This window comes from Drosophila nasuta, chromosome 2R (genome assembly GCF_023558535.2).
Source record: "Drosophila nasuta strain 15112-1781.00 chromosome 2R, ASM2355853v1, whole genome shotgun sequence".
In the NCBI taxonomy this organism is placed as follows: Eukaryota; Metazoa; Arthropoda; class Insecta; order Diptera; family Drosophilidae; genus Drosophila; species Drosophila nasuta.
This window is the reverse complement of record NC_083456.1, coordinates 31,614,613-31,631,749: the sequence shown is the minus strand read 5'-3', so window position 1 is coordinate 31,631,749 and position 17,137 is coordinate 31,614,613. Positions and strand designations below refer to the sequence as shown.

At 35.9% G+C, this 17,137-nt stretch overlaps 2 protein-coding genes across 3 annotated transcripts in view; both read left to right on the top strand.

Annotated features, from left to right (window-relative positions):
- Positions 1-17,137, top strand: part of LOC132786092 (eukaryotic translation initiation factor 4E type 2) — a 57,325-nt gene that overhangs the window by 32,873 nt on the left and 7,315 nt on the right. The gene's annotated exons all lie outside the window — the stretch shown is intronic.
- The window catches only part of LOC132786091 (syntaxin-1A), a 50,198-nt gene that overhangs the window by 29,601 nt on the left and 3,460 nt on the right, over positions 1-17,137 (top strand). The window lies entirely within an intron of this gene.

Sequence of the window (17,137 nt, the reverse complement as noted above, 5' to 3'; positions counted from 1 at the left end):
TTATTTGGCGTTTCTTCAATTTCCGTATAGAAGACCCTTTCAAGGATTACATTAAAGCGGGTCTAATAATAGTTTAAGAAGCAGAAATTTAGTTCAAGTTGTTGCAGCTTTTCTTATAGTCTTTTGTACTCTTCATAAACAGCATTTAAGTTTGTGTTTCTTTAATTTAAGACTAAAACGTTTGCTGTCACATATGTTGTATAAAAGACCCTTTAGGGGAGTGCATTAAAGCGGGTCTAATGAGAGTTTTAGAGTATGAAACTTAGTTGAAGTAAATGCAGCTGTTGTACTTATTGTAAATTACCTACATAAAATGCATTTTAGTTGGCGTTTCTTCAATTTCCGTATACAAGACCCGTTGGTGGCTGCATTAAAGCGGGTCTAATGAGAGTTGTAAAAGCAGAAAATTAGTTGAAGTTAATGCAGCATTTTGTACCCTTAGCATATTACCTACATAGACTGCATTCAAGTTGGCGTTTCTTTAATTTCATTCAAAAACCGTTTGCCGTCACATGTGTTGTTTAAAAGACCCTCTATTAGTTGAAATTAATGCTGTTTTTCTTACAGTATTTTGCACTCTTCATAAACTGCATTCAAGTTGGCGTTTCTTGAATTTAAGAGAAAAAACGTTTGCTGTCACATGTGTTGTATAAAAGACCCTTTAGAGGAGGTATTAAAGCAGGTCTAATAACAATTTAAGAAGCAGAAATTTAGTTCAAGTTGCTGCAGTTTCCTATAAGTATTTTATACTCTTTATAAACTGCATTTAAATTTACTTTTCTTTAAATTTTATTGTTACCCATAAAAGCTTCTAGAAGGGTCTTTTGCAGTCGAAGCTACTCGCCTTGCTTTTGCTTGCCTGTCTGCAAATTAACCTTTGAGCAGCAGCTGGCGCTCATAAGTAGGCAACAAAAAATGCGGCAACACTTCGTCATGATCAATAAACATCATTAAAGCGAACATCATTATCACTCTCTGTGTAAGCTGCGCGACAGTTTTCAATTTGGCTTCTGCACTTGCTCTTGCTTCCTTTCTCCCTCTCTCTCCCACTCTCTTGGTGCTTTGCTCTTTCATTTTTTTATGTCGCTAGACTCAAAATGGCTGCCATTTACTTTCCGTTTCCGTTACATTCAGCTCACGACTTTTGTTGCTGATAAGATGCCAGCCTCGATAGCAAAGAGTGGGAGGAGGTAGGTGCCTGCTAGGGGTGGCAGTAGGGGGGGGGGAGTAGGGGCGAAAGGGGTGTGAGTTGTAGGCGCTTCAGTTAAGAGACCCGGGGCCCCATGTAATTTGATTTGCTTTCGTGCCTAGTGCAAATATGGGTTAATGCGATTTTTATGTCATTTATATTGTTGATTTTTGCTTTGCTTACAAGTGTGTGTGTCACTCTCTTGCTCTCTCTCTCTCTCTGTGTGTGTGTGTCTTATATGCGGCTCACGCAAATGGCAATTTACTGCTTGGAAAATTTCGACTCATTTCAGGATCTGCCCAATTTGTGTGTGGCGAGTGTGTGTTCGTAGACAGACAATCGATTGTTGTTGGCATTGTGCTCTCAGCTTTCTAGGCTAAGAACTTGGCCCCGAGTCAGATAAACAGACGAACGAACGAACTGAGAGAGAGAGCTTCACTGTAGTCATAAAAGCCAAGCCCCAAAACAGCATCAAGAGCAAAACATCAGCTTATTGTCTTAGTTCGAATGCTGCAATTTCAATGAAAGTAACGAGGACACTCTCAATGCTATATTAAAGAGCACAATATGAACTATTGGAAATGTCGAATGTATATTCGATATATGTATTCTATAGCTGGCATATCAATCAATGTCTGCAATCTCTGGACAGGAAACGGATGATAATTTCATGTTGTGCTTTTGCTTTTTCCTGGTTTTTATTTTAGACAGACAATAAAAATGTAGTCAGCTTTTAAATTTTATTTACGAGCTAACTACAACTTTGCAAAATCTAGAAAACATTGCAAAATATATTAACTACAAATTTTGAAATTTGAAAATATTCCCTCATTATATGCGATTCTTTAAATTATGTCAATAATACTTTAAGTAAATAGAATACTAATTTCATGCACTTGTCAATTTATTTATTTGACAGGCAATACAAATTTTATAAATCATGAAAACATTGCTGAATATATTAGATATATTTTTTGAATTCTGAAAATAAGCGCTCATTATTTGCGATTCTTTAAACCAAACAATAAAAGCTTATTAAGTAAATCGAATAATAATTTCATAATATGCATTTGCATTTTTTCAATTTATTTATTTGTCAGGCATTAAAAATGTAGCCAGCACTTTAAATTTATTTACGAGCAACTATAACTTTATACGTAAATCTGAGAATAATCACACTTCATTTGCAATGTGCTTTAAATTATGCTATTGTCAAGTCAATTAAAGTTTAGTTAGACAAAACGAGGGAAACGAATAATAATTTCATTATATGCTGGGAATAAAACTGTATTTTCAACATATCAATTTTATTTAATAGTAACTCTTGCTAAATCGAATGATAATTTCATGATATTTATTTGACAATCAATAAAAACATATTTAACATTTCAGTTGTACTTACTAATGAACTATAACTTCATGAACCTACATCAAAAAATGGCAAAATACATAAATTTTATCATTTGCGATTGATTACACCAAAAAATACAAGTCTCTTGGGCAATTCAAATTAAAATTTCATGATATGCATTTGGTTTTTTGTCAGTTTATTTATTTGGCTGGCAATAAAAATATATTTAGCATTTCCGTTCTACTTACGAATGAACTATAACTTTATGAAAAGGCATAATATATCAACTTTTAAATCTGTTAGTAATCGCACATCATTTGCGATTCCTTAAATCAAAAAATACAAATTTCAAATGAAAATTTTGATATTCATTTGTTTTTTGTCAGCTTATTTGTTTGCCAGGCTATACAAATATATTTATGTACATATCAGATTTATTACTTTAACTTCATGAATCTATAAAGAGTCACACATTATTTGCGCTGTCAATAATAGATTATCAATTAATCAAATGATAATTTCATGATTTCGTTTAGTTTATTGAATAAATAAAAATGACAATTTCATAATTTGTTTTTCTAATTAGCCAATTTATTTCACAAGCAATACAAATAAATTACCTACAATTTCATAAATGTAGAAATCACTTATAATTTGTGCTGTTTTTTAAATCATGAATGATTATTTCATGTGTTGCTTTGACTTTTTGCAAGTTTATTTATTAGGCAGGTATTAAAAAGGTATTTGCAGTACTTAATAACAATTATAACTATATAAATTTGAACTGTTTTTTAGTCATATCAATCCACAGTCAATGAACGTTTATTGAACAAAAAGTATGATAATTTCATATTTGGTTTTTTCCATTTTGGCAATTTATTTAAACTGTAAAAATTACTCATAACTTGATCTGTTTTTTTTTTTTTCTTAAACAAAAAGTATGAAAATCTCATTTAAAATTTGAACATTTTGCCAATTTAAAAATATATTAACTACAATTTATTTAAAATGTAAAAATCACTCTTAATTTGCACTGTTATATTTTTTAAACATGTCATTACTCGGTCAATAATAGTTTATTAAGCACTTGAATTAATCAATATGAAAGCAGCAGCTGCAAAAGCAAAAGAAGAGCGACAGCTGATTTATTTATGCACAACACATGTACATTTTCACACACAGACACACACATGCAAAATGTGCGTGACTTTCACATACGTGACCTTATAAATGTTGCAAGGTCCAACAACAATGAGCAGAACTAGCGTCAGAGCTCTTCTATCCATCCATCCATGCCACATGCCACAGAGAGCAGTCATGGAAATATTTGAAAACAGCATGCATTGTTTTATATAACCAAACATACACACACACACACACACAGACAGACTCACTCGCATCCAATCTTTGCGTTATATCCGTTTACACTGTTGTGTGTGCAAAACGATACGTTAATTATCGTTTAAGCGTTTGCTGGGTTTAAGCGATTCACACGCTCGTTGTCAATTATTTGATTTTACCCCAGCCTCCAATTATGGCACTTTATTGGAAATTGGAAAATACAAAAGCATTTAAATTCGCTTCGAAACAATAAAAGCAAATGCCATGAACAATGGATGTCGATTTTTTCGACATTTTTGATATTCTTCATCTGCATTGAAATGTGATAAATAATCTTTGGACGCAACTATTTTTGCATTTCTCATATTCAAACTGAAAATGCATAACTCAACTCAACATCAGGTGTGCCAATTGCAAAAGTTTTCATATCAAAAAAAAAAATGTGTTAAACTTTATCGATTATGTGCAGCAGCAGTTGCATTTGGATTTGTTTGGGGTGTTAAGTTGTGTTATGCACCGACTGCCCACTTTAATTATGCATTCAGTCGACGTCATTCGAGTGCTGCGATTTGTTTGCTTCATTTTCTCGTAATTTTCAGCTGTCAGACAGACGGCAGCTCATTAAAATCGCAACTGGGGAACGCAAACGCAACTTGTCGACTCATTCCAGCACAAACATGTTGTTGTCTATCGAGTATTTATTATTATGATTATTCACGCTTTTGAAATCTTAATTGCCGCCTTCCGTTGAAATTACTCAGCCACGCCAATTGACTGGGGCAATTTTGTTAAACTTTTCCCATTCAAATGCAAATGCTTAACAAGAAAATTCCCACTAAATTGATTAAAACAATCACGTTGCAATTTAAATATCAAGTATACGTCAGACTAAAAATAGCCACAACAATTCGTAGTAAATGTTCCAATTTCGTTGTATAAATAAATAAATAATGAATAATAAATACGAAATACCAAACATTAAATACAAAATAAGAAATTATTAAATGCCAAACTTCAAATACTAAATATTAGATACTGAATAGCAAACATTAAATACTGCATACTAAATTTAAAATACTTAATACGAAAAATCAAACAATAAATACTAAATATGAACCAAAAAATATTAAATACTAAATATTTAATACTAAATACCAAAAATAATACCATTTATTAAAAACCAAATATAAAAACTACATACTAAATACTGAATACTAAATTTAAAATGACAAGTTCTAAATACCAAACATTCAATTCTAAGTACCAAATATTAAATACTGAATAATAAACATTAAATACTGAATATTAAATACAAAGTATCAAGTACTAGGTAATATTAATATTAAATACTGAATATCAAACAATAAATACTATATATGATATACTGATGATAAATATTAAATATTTAATACTGAATACCAAACATTAAATACTAAATACCACATATGAAATACCAAAAATAAAATGCTCAATATTAAATACTAAATACTAAACATGAATTACTTGAAATAAAACACTAAATAATAAATACTGAATACTAAATAATGATTAAAACATACTGAATACTAAATTTTAAGACAAAATAATGAAATTCAAAACATTAAAAACTAAATACTTACAAATAATTAATAAATATGGAATACTAAATTCCAAATACCAAAAATAATGAATAATTCAATACAATAAAATACTGAATACTAAATTATAAACACTAAAAACTAAATACTAAATTCAATACAATAAATACTAAATAGTGAACAATACGTACTGAATACCAAATTTGAAATACTAAATATTAAAATACCAAATTCATAATACTAAATTCTAAATACTTAAAACTAAATGCTCAGTAATAATTAATAAATTCAGAATATTAAATTCTAAATACCAAAAACTAAATACTAAATTCAATACAAATAATAAATAAATAAATACTAAATAATAAATTAGCGCTTCGTTTTGAATATTCTCAAATAGTTGAGTTGAAAATGTGTTTTAGCTATTTTTAGCTGTCAAGTCTGCTAGTGAAATATTTACAACACTTGAGTCGTTATATTGGCTTGACTAAAGTGTCGACTTTGCGCCTCCGCGTTTCGCGTTTCCCAAAATAGTCGTCGGTCATGAAATATTTAGCAATCGCCATGAGTTTAAGTCTGTTAAGTGAATGCAAGGGAGACAGGCTTCCAGTATGATGTGTAATGTGTAATGTGTGATGTGTCATGCAAACTACACACGCTTTGACAAGTGCACAACGTGACGAGGCGACGCATCATCATGATGATGATGACGATGATGATTATGTTAATCAACAGTGCGACCTTGTTGGAGATGTATTACTCTGACGTTGACCAGCGCTTGATGCTTGACAATGGCTAATGAAACGCAAACTTGCACACACACAGAGACAGAGAGAGATTTTTGATTGTTGCACACACATGTCGTATACGTAACGATCTCAATTATATTATGCAGCAACTAAAACGATGACTATTGATTTAACATGTTGTCGTCGTGTTGCATTGTTTTTGTTCTCCACCTGCTGACTGCCAATTTTCAATACTCAATTTCCGCATTTTCCGCCTGGCAGCAGACAGTTGTTCCCTCCCTTCCCCTCGCTCCCTTTTGCAGGTGGAAAATCCCCCTGGTTACTGCACCTGTGGTTAGTTTTTCTCTCACTCTTCGCATCTCTTTCTCTCTCTGTGCTCGTTGCATTTCAATTTGCTGCCAACTGCAAAACAATTTCACCTTTTTTTTATTTCGTGGCAGCTTCCATTTTCATGTGTTCGTGTTTTCTTGCTCTTTTTTTTTGTTTTGTCTTTAACATGTGTTGTTCGTGCACGTTTTTTGCGACCACGCCCATTTGATTGAATAAACCCAACGCAAAACTAAACGTGATAGATGAACTGCGTAAAGCTAGTTGTTCATATTTATGGCCCACATTATGTGCAAAAAGGTGTCCAAAATAATGTCGTAAATCAATCGCAAAATCCCACAAAAAAAAAAGGAAAGAAAAATCTATGCTAGGAATTGATTTACACGATTCTCGCTTTAAATTGCTTTGCTTATTGTTCTCACCCTTTAAGCCGCATTAAATGTATAAATATAAGCAGCAGAGTTATAATGATATATATATTTCCTTGTACTACGCTGCGTATACATAATGTGCGTGTTTATTTGTATAGGGAATGTGTCTGTATACACGAAATATATATGTGAGTGTTGTTAACATTACGTGACGCCGTCGCATGCATGCCAAAACAGCAACAGCAACAGCTTGGCAGCAACAGTGGCAACAAAAAGTTTTGTGCCAAGTATATGCATATACAGAACACACAGAACACTGAGCACTGAAAGTATGTACATGAATTTGTAGTCAAACATGTCAGTGAGGGATTAAAAACTGGGCCAAAGTTCGTGTTGTGCTTAATGAATAAATTCTCCAGCTGGATTTCGGGGCTAAAAAGAACGTGATTCAAAATGCACAAAAAGACAAAAAACATAATTTAGTTTTTTCTGTCAGCTTTTGCGCATGACTTGCGACCGCATTTAAATGCAGTATTTTCCAATTGAGTTATGTTTGCTACTGAATTGAGCTTAGCTCTCCTTCTCTACTCCCAATTAATGATTTTCCTCAACTCCAACAACATCTCGATATATATGCAGCATCATTCAAGTGAATTTACTCTCTGTGCTTTGCTTTGCTTCAATAAACATCATCAACGAAATCCATCGCAAACACACAACATCAATCTGCAGCAAAACGCTTTCAACTCTGACATTTTGTGCAATTTCATATCGTATGCAAAATAGCGTCAGGCGATTAAATGATTTCAATGTGTTATTCAAAAGGCTCAGATGTTGATGATAGACTGAGGATGCTTGACATAAAAAGGACATGGATTTACGCATTTCGCTCGCAAAAGCTGCAAACATGATTAATTAAACTTAATCGCGTCGTTGTCGTTTACTTTTTACCTGTTCACTTCCGTTCTCATCCCCAAAAAAGCGGCACTCGTAGTCATGTGTGTATCCGCCAATTGTCAGCGAAGCGCTCACACTGCGTATACTTAATGTAGCTATCGTTCGCTTCCGCTTCGCTCTCTCTTTTTCTGCTCTGGTTAGCATTCAAATTTCTGCTGATTTACGATCCGAATTGTGCCAATGCTCTGCAGATGGCGTCACGTTCTTTGTCTTCTAGTCATTTGCCTTGAACGAAAAACAAAATGAATATCTACTTATCGTTAGCGTATTATTTGAACTTGACTTGGCCAAACAACAAAACCATAAATGAACAAAACTTTGCCGCCTGTGGCAATAATATTCTCATTATAGCGGCAAAAACTTCTACAGCATTATGAGACCCTATTACTTGGGTATGTGAGTAATACCATCAAATATGCAACAATAAAAAAAAGGAAATACACAGAAAAAGTTATAAACTATAATTTCATTTCCATTTACAACTTTACTTTTGGCATTACCATAAGTAATCGGTAGACAGTTTTTGTGTTTTGTGTTTGAGAACAATCGATAAATATATTTCTCATCACTATAAAATAGAGATGGGACACATATCGATAAACTCTGCTTATTTAGTTAGAAGTAATACCATTAAATATGCAACAATAAAAATGAAGGAAATACACAGAAAAAGTTATAAACTATAATTCCATTTCCATTTACAACTTTACTTTTGGCATTACCATAAGTAATCGGTAGACAGTTTTTGTGTTTTGTGTTTGAGAACAATCGATAAATATATTTCTCATCACTATAAAATAGAGATGGGACACATATCGATAAACTCTGCTTACTTAGAAGTAATACAATCAAAGATGCTTATTGCATTTGTAATCCTTACATAAATGAATGTATCCATTTGCCATCGCTATACAATAGAGATGGGACACATATCGATAACTTCGGCTTACTTAGTTAGAAGTAATACAATCAAAAATGCAACAATAAAATAAGGAAATACAGAATAGAAAGTACAAAAGTTATAAACTATAATTCAATTTAAAACTTTACTCATTGTATTACTAAAAATAATCGGTAGATATTACTATCAATAAATCTACGCATTCATTTGTTAACGATAAGATGCCGTAACTTTGCTTTTATAACTTTACTTATTGCATTTGATTTAATACAATCAAAGATGAAACAATAAAATAAGAAAATACAGAATAGAAAGTATAAACAAGTTATAAACTATAATTCCATTTACTTATTGCATTACCAAAAATAATCGGTGTACATTACTATCGATAAATTTATGCATTCATTCAATAAGAATGCCAAGCAGAAAAAGTTACTAGCTAAAATCACTTTGCATTTATAACTTTACTTATTGCATTTGAAATCTATCTATAAAAGAATGTCTCCATTTGTCATCGCTATAAAATAGAGATGGCCCGCATATCGATAACCCTCTGTTCACATAGCTGAGTCTATCGATTAGCACAGTATTTTTCATAAGTACTTTCGGTACTTGAAAATGAACTTTTAAGAAAATCAAAGCGCAAACTATTTGCCTGTTAAGTAGCGTTTTATGGACTCGGTATCTTGCTGAGCAACATTTTCACAGGCATTAGAGTTTTATTGCCATCATACTCGTATATATCTATCATATTTGAGCAATGCGGCTGCGGGGTTTCGTTGTTGGTTTTAATGTTTGTTTTATGGCTATTAGGCCAAAGATTGCGTTCGCTTCCTAGGGAACCTGCAGTAATGGCAAGGAAAAGAAAACGAAAGGCGGCCAAGTCTTGGCTTTATTTAGCTGAGGCTCTTTTTTTCTGCCTTTTATCGGAAACTTGCATTTAACACGCACATGACAACAACGCGCCCAAAAAAAAAATTGAAGCGCGTGAGCCAAATTGGCCAAGCAAAGAGAAGAGGGAGCGAGGAGGAAGAGGAGGAGAAGCACAAAGGCGAACGCGCGGGGTTGGAGTTAATGCAAAGACGTGCTAAATTTGGAAATGAAATTTAAGAAAATGAAGCATACTTTTGAGGGCGCAGACAAAGTTGAAATTGTGGAGGGCAGTGAGGGGTGGAAAGGAGGTGTTTAGGGGAGAAGCGAAGGCAGGTTTGGCAGCAGGTGACGTCAGCAACAACAATAACAGCAGGCGTTGCCGTTGACTGGCAATAAATTAACAACTTTGCTGCTGCTGTTCTCGATGTTCTCGTTGTTGTTGTTGTTGTTGCTATATTTTGTCACCCGCTAAAAAGCACTTGACTATAGACGCAGCGAAACCTCTCCAACTCCCTTTTCTTCCGCACGCACACACACACACACGCTGGCAATTCAAATTAAGTGCTGCATACTTTTTGGAGGGGCGGCCATATTTGTGTGAAATTTATGCAACATTTTTGCATAAACAGCGTTTGAAAGGAGGCGGCAACAACAACAACACCGCACTCAAAATGCGCTTGAAAAATTGATTTAATATTAGCCAACAGCCAGCTGAAGAGAGAGAGAGATGAGATGGACAGACAATCGAGGGGGGAGCGAGGCGGAGCTTAAAGCAAATCGCACAAGTTGGTAACTTTTAATGAAAACGTGCAGACAGCGAAGGACAAGCAACACTCACGCCTCAACCCATTCCGTCATCATCTCGTCGACGTCCTCGTCCAATGCAAAATCCTTAACTATAGCCAAGTTAAGACGCTGCCAGTTTAATCCCATAGAGCGCATAGAGTGCTCCAGAGACTAAGACCCAATGTATTTATGGCAGCCCTAGGTTTTTAGACAACGACCTGTAACTTTTTTTTCTTTCGCCCGCTTTTCCATTCTCTTTTTTGCTTGGCATTCCGCAGTTAGCAAGGCGCTTTCCCACTTGACTGTTGTCTATTTTTAAAGGCCCAACTGCGAGGCTTTCTGCTTGCTCTCTGCTCTGTGCGGAGTTTCAGTGCTGTGCTGTGTTGAAGCCATTGCCTCGACTCGCCTCCGACCTCGAGTCATAAATTGCGCACTGTGGCACCATAACAATAAGTCACACACATACACTCATACATGCACACAGCAACAACCTCAACAACACACAACACGACATATACACACACACACATTCACTCGGAGCATAATTCTGCTTTTCCCTCTCCTTCACTCGTGGTCGCATAACTCTCGCTCTCGCTCTTTCAGTCACTCTTAAACACACACACTCATCATATTATGCTTGAGTTGGGTGTTGAAAGCTACCAACTGTGAGTTACTCACTAAAATGGAAATAAGCAAAGAATGTTTTGCCTGAAAATGTATTTTCATATTAATGATAATGAGCGTGAAGCATTAATGATGAATGCTGCGAAAGATAATGACAATTTTTAAGTTTTTAATAATGAAATCAGCATAATATTAATGTTGATGCTATTGCTAATGATTTTGCTAATTAGAATATGGATTATTGTGAGGTTAGGGCTGTTGCTAGCAGTCACACGACTGCGGCCTGGCTGCACTGCTTATCGATATCGATTATATCGGTATTTTAATACCAGACCGGCAGTCACAATGTAACCGCATTAGCGACATTGCATTTTCTGGTATATTGTTTCACAGACAAAGCTAAAGCCAACAATTTGCAATTTAAAAATATCTGCAAATTATATTTTTGTTGAGCTATCTGTTCAATAATTTTTTTTATCTTTCTTTAACGAAAACTTATTTTGTATACACAATTTTGTTATTTCTTAATGTGAGCAAAGTTAAATTGGTATTTTTTTACTCGTTTTTTCAGTGCTTTTTTTAGTGGCAGAACTTTCCAGACTGCTTTTCTTTTAAGTTTGGAATATGAATATGAATATTCTACTACTCGCTTTGAACTACTCAACAATATGCTTCACTCTTCAGCTGTAGTTTACAGGGTATTCTAAGCATAGACAACAAAATTGCTTGACTGCGCAACATTCCGTAGTAACATGTTTGAGGGTGTGAGGTTGTGTGTGTTTGGGTGCGTATGTAGAAGAGCGTTCGTGTGTGCTTGTGTGTGGGTGCGTGTATGCCACTAGGGAAGCAGAAAGAAGCAGTAAGAGGAGGAGGAGGTGGTGAGGGCGGACAGGAAAGTGCGGCACATGGTCCGAGTAGCGGACGTCATTTGTGCAAACATAAAAGCATTGTAAACAAACATGGCAGAGCTTAATACACAATCTCCCCAACGACCCCGCCTCTGCTCGCAACCATAAAGGGGCGTAACGAAGAGTGGGAGAGAGGGAAGGAAGGGATCGGGATCTGGCAGGAGCTAAAAACCCAAGCTAAAAGTTAAACCGTTAAAATTGGTTTACGTGTACGCTGGGGACACAGAAATTGCCGGGAGCACAAGCAGAGCGCCAAAGACGACGGAGACAGCTTCAGTTGCCAGTTGCCAGGCTTGGAGGTTGCTGCTTATGCTTGCGACTGACAGAAACTATTGTTGCCATTCCAGTGTTTAGACTTGTCATAGTTGTTGCTGTTTTTCTTGTTGTTATTGTTGTTGTCTTATCTGCTCAGTTGCTATTTAGCTACGCTGTCACTTTACTAGTTTCCACAGCCACTATCTGGGATTAGGCTTGCTTCGTTCTCTCTCCGTTCACCCTTCTTCTTGTGTGTCCACTTCCGATTGGCAGCTTTATCAAGTTGAACGTGAGTTCAATTTCGCCTGAACTGCATACTAAAAACTTCAAAATTCTGCTTAAACTTGTGTCGAAATCACATTTTTCCTCTTGCAACTGCACGAAAATTGTATTGTGATTCAGTGCGAGATTTATCCACAGCATATGAGAATAGTATTTTCATGAAAGCAACTGCTGCTATATTATTAAGGTCTAAAATAACAAAACATGATATATTCAGAGTCAATCATAGTTGCTCTTTTGGTGGTGCATTGAAACGAATTTCTAAGCTTGAATTTTGTGCACATTTTATAAAAATCGTAATTTAAGTTTAAACAACTTTAATATAAAGCAAAAATGTGCTGCAGCGATTATATCGGTATTTAAATACCAGACCGGCAGTCACAATGTAACCGCATTATCAACATTGCATTTTCTGGTATATTGTGACAAAGCCAAAGCAATTTAAAAATATCTGCAAATTATATTTTTGTTGAGCTATCTGCTCAATTAATTTTTTTATTTAATTTTATTTAATTTAATTTATTTTACAATTCAATTCACATTTCACACTGAGTTAATCTAGTTCTCAACAAAAAATATTGCATACTTTTTGGGGCAGTGGCTGCAATTCGCTTAGAACAAAAACATTGCATACTTATTTGGGGTCAATTTTACACTCTACGTATTCCTAATACTTTGTATAATAATGGAGCTAAATTAAGTGCTTAGATTTATTTTTTATTTCTTCTTTCTCCCCTTTGGCAATTTCCAGTAATTTTATGTAAATATTTTAATGAAAAAATATGGCTCTGTTTGATTTGTTCTGTCATCTATCTAATCTATGGCTCTACAACATTACTTTATTGCTTGTTGCTCGAGCACTTGATTATGCTGTTGTTGTGCATGCGATTCGATTAGCGGCTTCATTTGGTTTATTTAGTTTGTTGGTTGGGCTCATTTGCATTTTTGAATCACAAGCTGCGGCTTTTAATTGCGCGTTGCATGCAACTGGCATTGATGAATGAAGAGGGCACCACCAGAGTGGCATAATTTGTTATTGTCGGGATAAACGAGGATGATGTGACATTCGATGTGCCATATCGACAAATATATATCGAGTATTTGGATGCGGCAGCTGCCTTGCACCTGCTGCTCATTTGCATATGTTAATACCAGAGGATACACATTGCTGTCTATGTGTGGCAGTGTGTGTGTGTGTAGTAGGCGTGTGTGTAATGTGCGGTTTTGCTGTGTTGTGCTGTGCAGCTGCCTTTGTTGCCTGTCGGACACAATTTGCAATCGACCAGCAAATGTCCTTGATTCCCACACGTGCCACTTATCTCTAGCCATTTAGTGTGTTGCACTCTGACCATCTGTGTGTGTGTAGGTGTGTGTGTGTGTGTGTGTGAGTGTAGGCCACAATCTAATTGAGTTACAAACTGCATTGCTCAATGCATTTGCGCTGTCCGTTGCAGCAACCTTTGGCTGCATAAATTCAGAATGCAAAAGCGTAAGCGAGACAGCTACACAAAAAAGAGAGAAAGAGAGAAAGGATACTCAACACAAAGGGTCTGGGAGGAGGCCAAGTTCCGGTTGAGCCCAAACCGCAAATCCCCAGCACGCGCCAAGAGCTGAGCAAAGCGAACAGCTGCCTGAGCAAGGGATTTACCCAAGAATTGTGTACAGAAAAGAGCGTCTCTCCCTCCTTCTTTCTCTCTCTCTCTCTATACCTGTTTCATTCGGCTGGCCAATCAAAAGCCAACCGATGACTGTGCGTCGATTGTTAGAACTTTTTGTTTTTTGTGTTGATGCCCCTATTTGTGTGTGTGTGTGTTTGTGTGTCTGTTGTTTGCACACAGAGTCACACAACAAATTAAACCATTAAAGCAAATCGAGCTGCTCTAAGCCGAGGCCAAGTGGCCAACTGTCGCCCTTCCTCCTCCTCCTCTTTCTTCTCCAGTTTGTTCCAACTCCTTTCGCTTATGCTGCCAGACCAAAGTCATAAATTTTAAATTTAGTCAACAGCGCGCCCTAGGGAGGCATTTCCCCCCCTTCCCCTCGTCTGTCGTTGCCAGGCTCCGCTAACTAATTTGCATATTCAGCGCACTCTTCCTCTTTCATTCACTCTGCTTGCGCGTCTTTGATTTGGGGCTTGGCGATGAGCCGCTGTTGCTGCTGCTTTTGCTTTGCTGTTGCTGCTGCCCCTCAATTAAACTGTCATGTCAAAGTCAGCGTCCGTCAATGCTCCCATTGATGGCGCTTCAAACAGACAGAGACAGACGCATAGCAGTAGAGAGCGAGAGAGAGAGAGCACGCAACAGACGCGCTTTCAAGTCCATCTCTTCGTTAGCGAAAAACTTTTCAGTTTTCGAGTGCACGGCCGCAGGGCCGGAATGCTTAATTGAGAAGGCCATGCAGCAGCTGAATTTCTTGGAAAATATACTGCAAAAAAATAATCCTGCAGCTGAAACTTCCACTTCTCTAATCTTACTTGATTCTCGGAAAAGTCAAGACGACACATGTGCCACACACAACAACCACTTGAAATAGAAATGTGTACATCATACACAACTTTAATATTTGCATACTTGTGTGTAATGTTGTCACAACAGCGTCCCGCACTCCGCTCCTGCATTAATGTTTTGCGTCAACTCAATTCAATTTGCGGTTGGCTGCTATTTTTGTAAGCACAGCGAATTTGCCAGCTAGACACAAATAACAGGCGAGTCAGCGAGCGTTCAGCTTGTGGGCGGGGTTTTTTTCCAGACTTCTGCGATAACGTTTCAAATTGAAGGATAACTGGAGGCGAAGGCAATTAAAAATAGCAAATGTATTTTAAGCGTGCTTGAAAAGCTCTAAAGCTCGTCTCTGTTCGATGAGCAACTGAGCACGATAACATGCAAGTTCAATTGAGCCCAATAACTGAACTGCTTCCGATAACATGCAAGTTCGATTGAACATAATAAATTAACTGAACTGGTTTCGATAAGATGCAAGTTCGATTAGCAGCAGTTCATTTAGTTCCAGTGGAACTGACTTTGTTTTGGAACTAAGCATAGCCTACTTTTTTGCATAAATAGTTAAGTAAATTAATAATCTAGTTAGATTATTATAATGTTATCTGCGAATTGTTCTTAATTACAAATTAAAAATTAGCATTTTAAATGGGAATTAAATTGCATAATACACACAGCTAACATAAATTATTATATACAGAAATAACTAGAAATATTTCATTTACCACAATTTATATAATATGCGCGTGTGGGTGTGTGTGACATTTTAATGTCGAAATTCCCATAAGCTTATTCAAATCGTAGCCAGTCTGCAATTTGTGGCATTTGCTTTGATGTGCGGAGGATGCATTGGCATGCAGTTCTCGTCCCTTCTCTCCCTCTTCTTGTCTAGCCTGTTTTCTCTGCTGTTCTACGCCGCCTCCATTTTGTTGCCAATTACTATGCGTGGGTCAGCTCTGTGTATGTGTGTGTGTGTGCGTTTTACTTGAAATTCCAGCTAAATACCAAATTGTTATTATCGTCGGAGCTGCAGTCGACGACGACGCGTCGGCGGCGGCAGCAACGGGAACGGCGTCTGATGACGCAAATTACGAGCATAGCAACAGCTGATGTCATCTCTGCGATGTCTTTGCCAGCGCCTTGGGCCATAGCCATAGCCATAGTCATATAGTCATAGTCATAGCCCATATAAGTAGTCGTAGCCAGCGAGAGAAACAAATTAAATAAATGGAAAATTCGCTAAAGCCATTGATGAAAATTCTAACACGCGCAGCGATGCCTGCTGATATCTATGTGTGTGTGTGTGTGTGTGTTGGTGAGTTTGTGTGCTTGTGTGTGGCACAAGAACCACTTGAGTAGCGCCCAGAAACAATGCAAGTAACAGGCTAGAGGGCCACAAAGACTCTTGAATACACTACATTATACATTTTGGTGTATTAGCTCTGCTCATTATTATATTACTGATTGATTGACTGATTGAAGTACTTTACTTTTGCATTGATTGAAGCATTTCTTAAGTAAATATATATTTATGTAATAGATAAATAAAATCTTCACTTAGAAATTTAATATTTGATTGATATAAATATATGATTCTTTGAAGTATTCATGCTTCAATTGATTGATGGACATACATCATCATCTATTTCTTGCATCAGTGCTGCTATTTCTTATTCTAATTACTGATTGACTGACTGAAGTATTTTACTTTTTCGTTGATTGATGTATTATTAGCAAATATTTATTTATATGAATGAATACATAAAATCTTGACTTTAGTATTTAATATTTGATTTCACAATACGATTCTTTGAGGTATTCATGCTTTGTTTGATTGATTGTCATACATCGTGAACTATATCTGCTGGTAATTCGACTGTTATTGAGCATTGTTTATGAATTTATGGGACTTACAGTTTACATTTGCTTTAAAAATATGAGTTTTTTATGCTTTGATTGATTGATAGACATACATAATGAACAATTTTTGCTTGCAATTCGACTGTTAATGAGCCTTGTTTGCCAATTTATGGGACTTACAGTTTACATTTGCTTTAAAAATAATAGTTTTCATGATTTGATTGATTGATTGACATACATCGTGAACTATATTTGCTTGTAATTCGACTGTTAATGAGCCTTGGTTGCTAA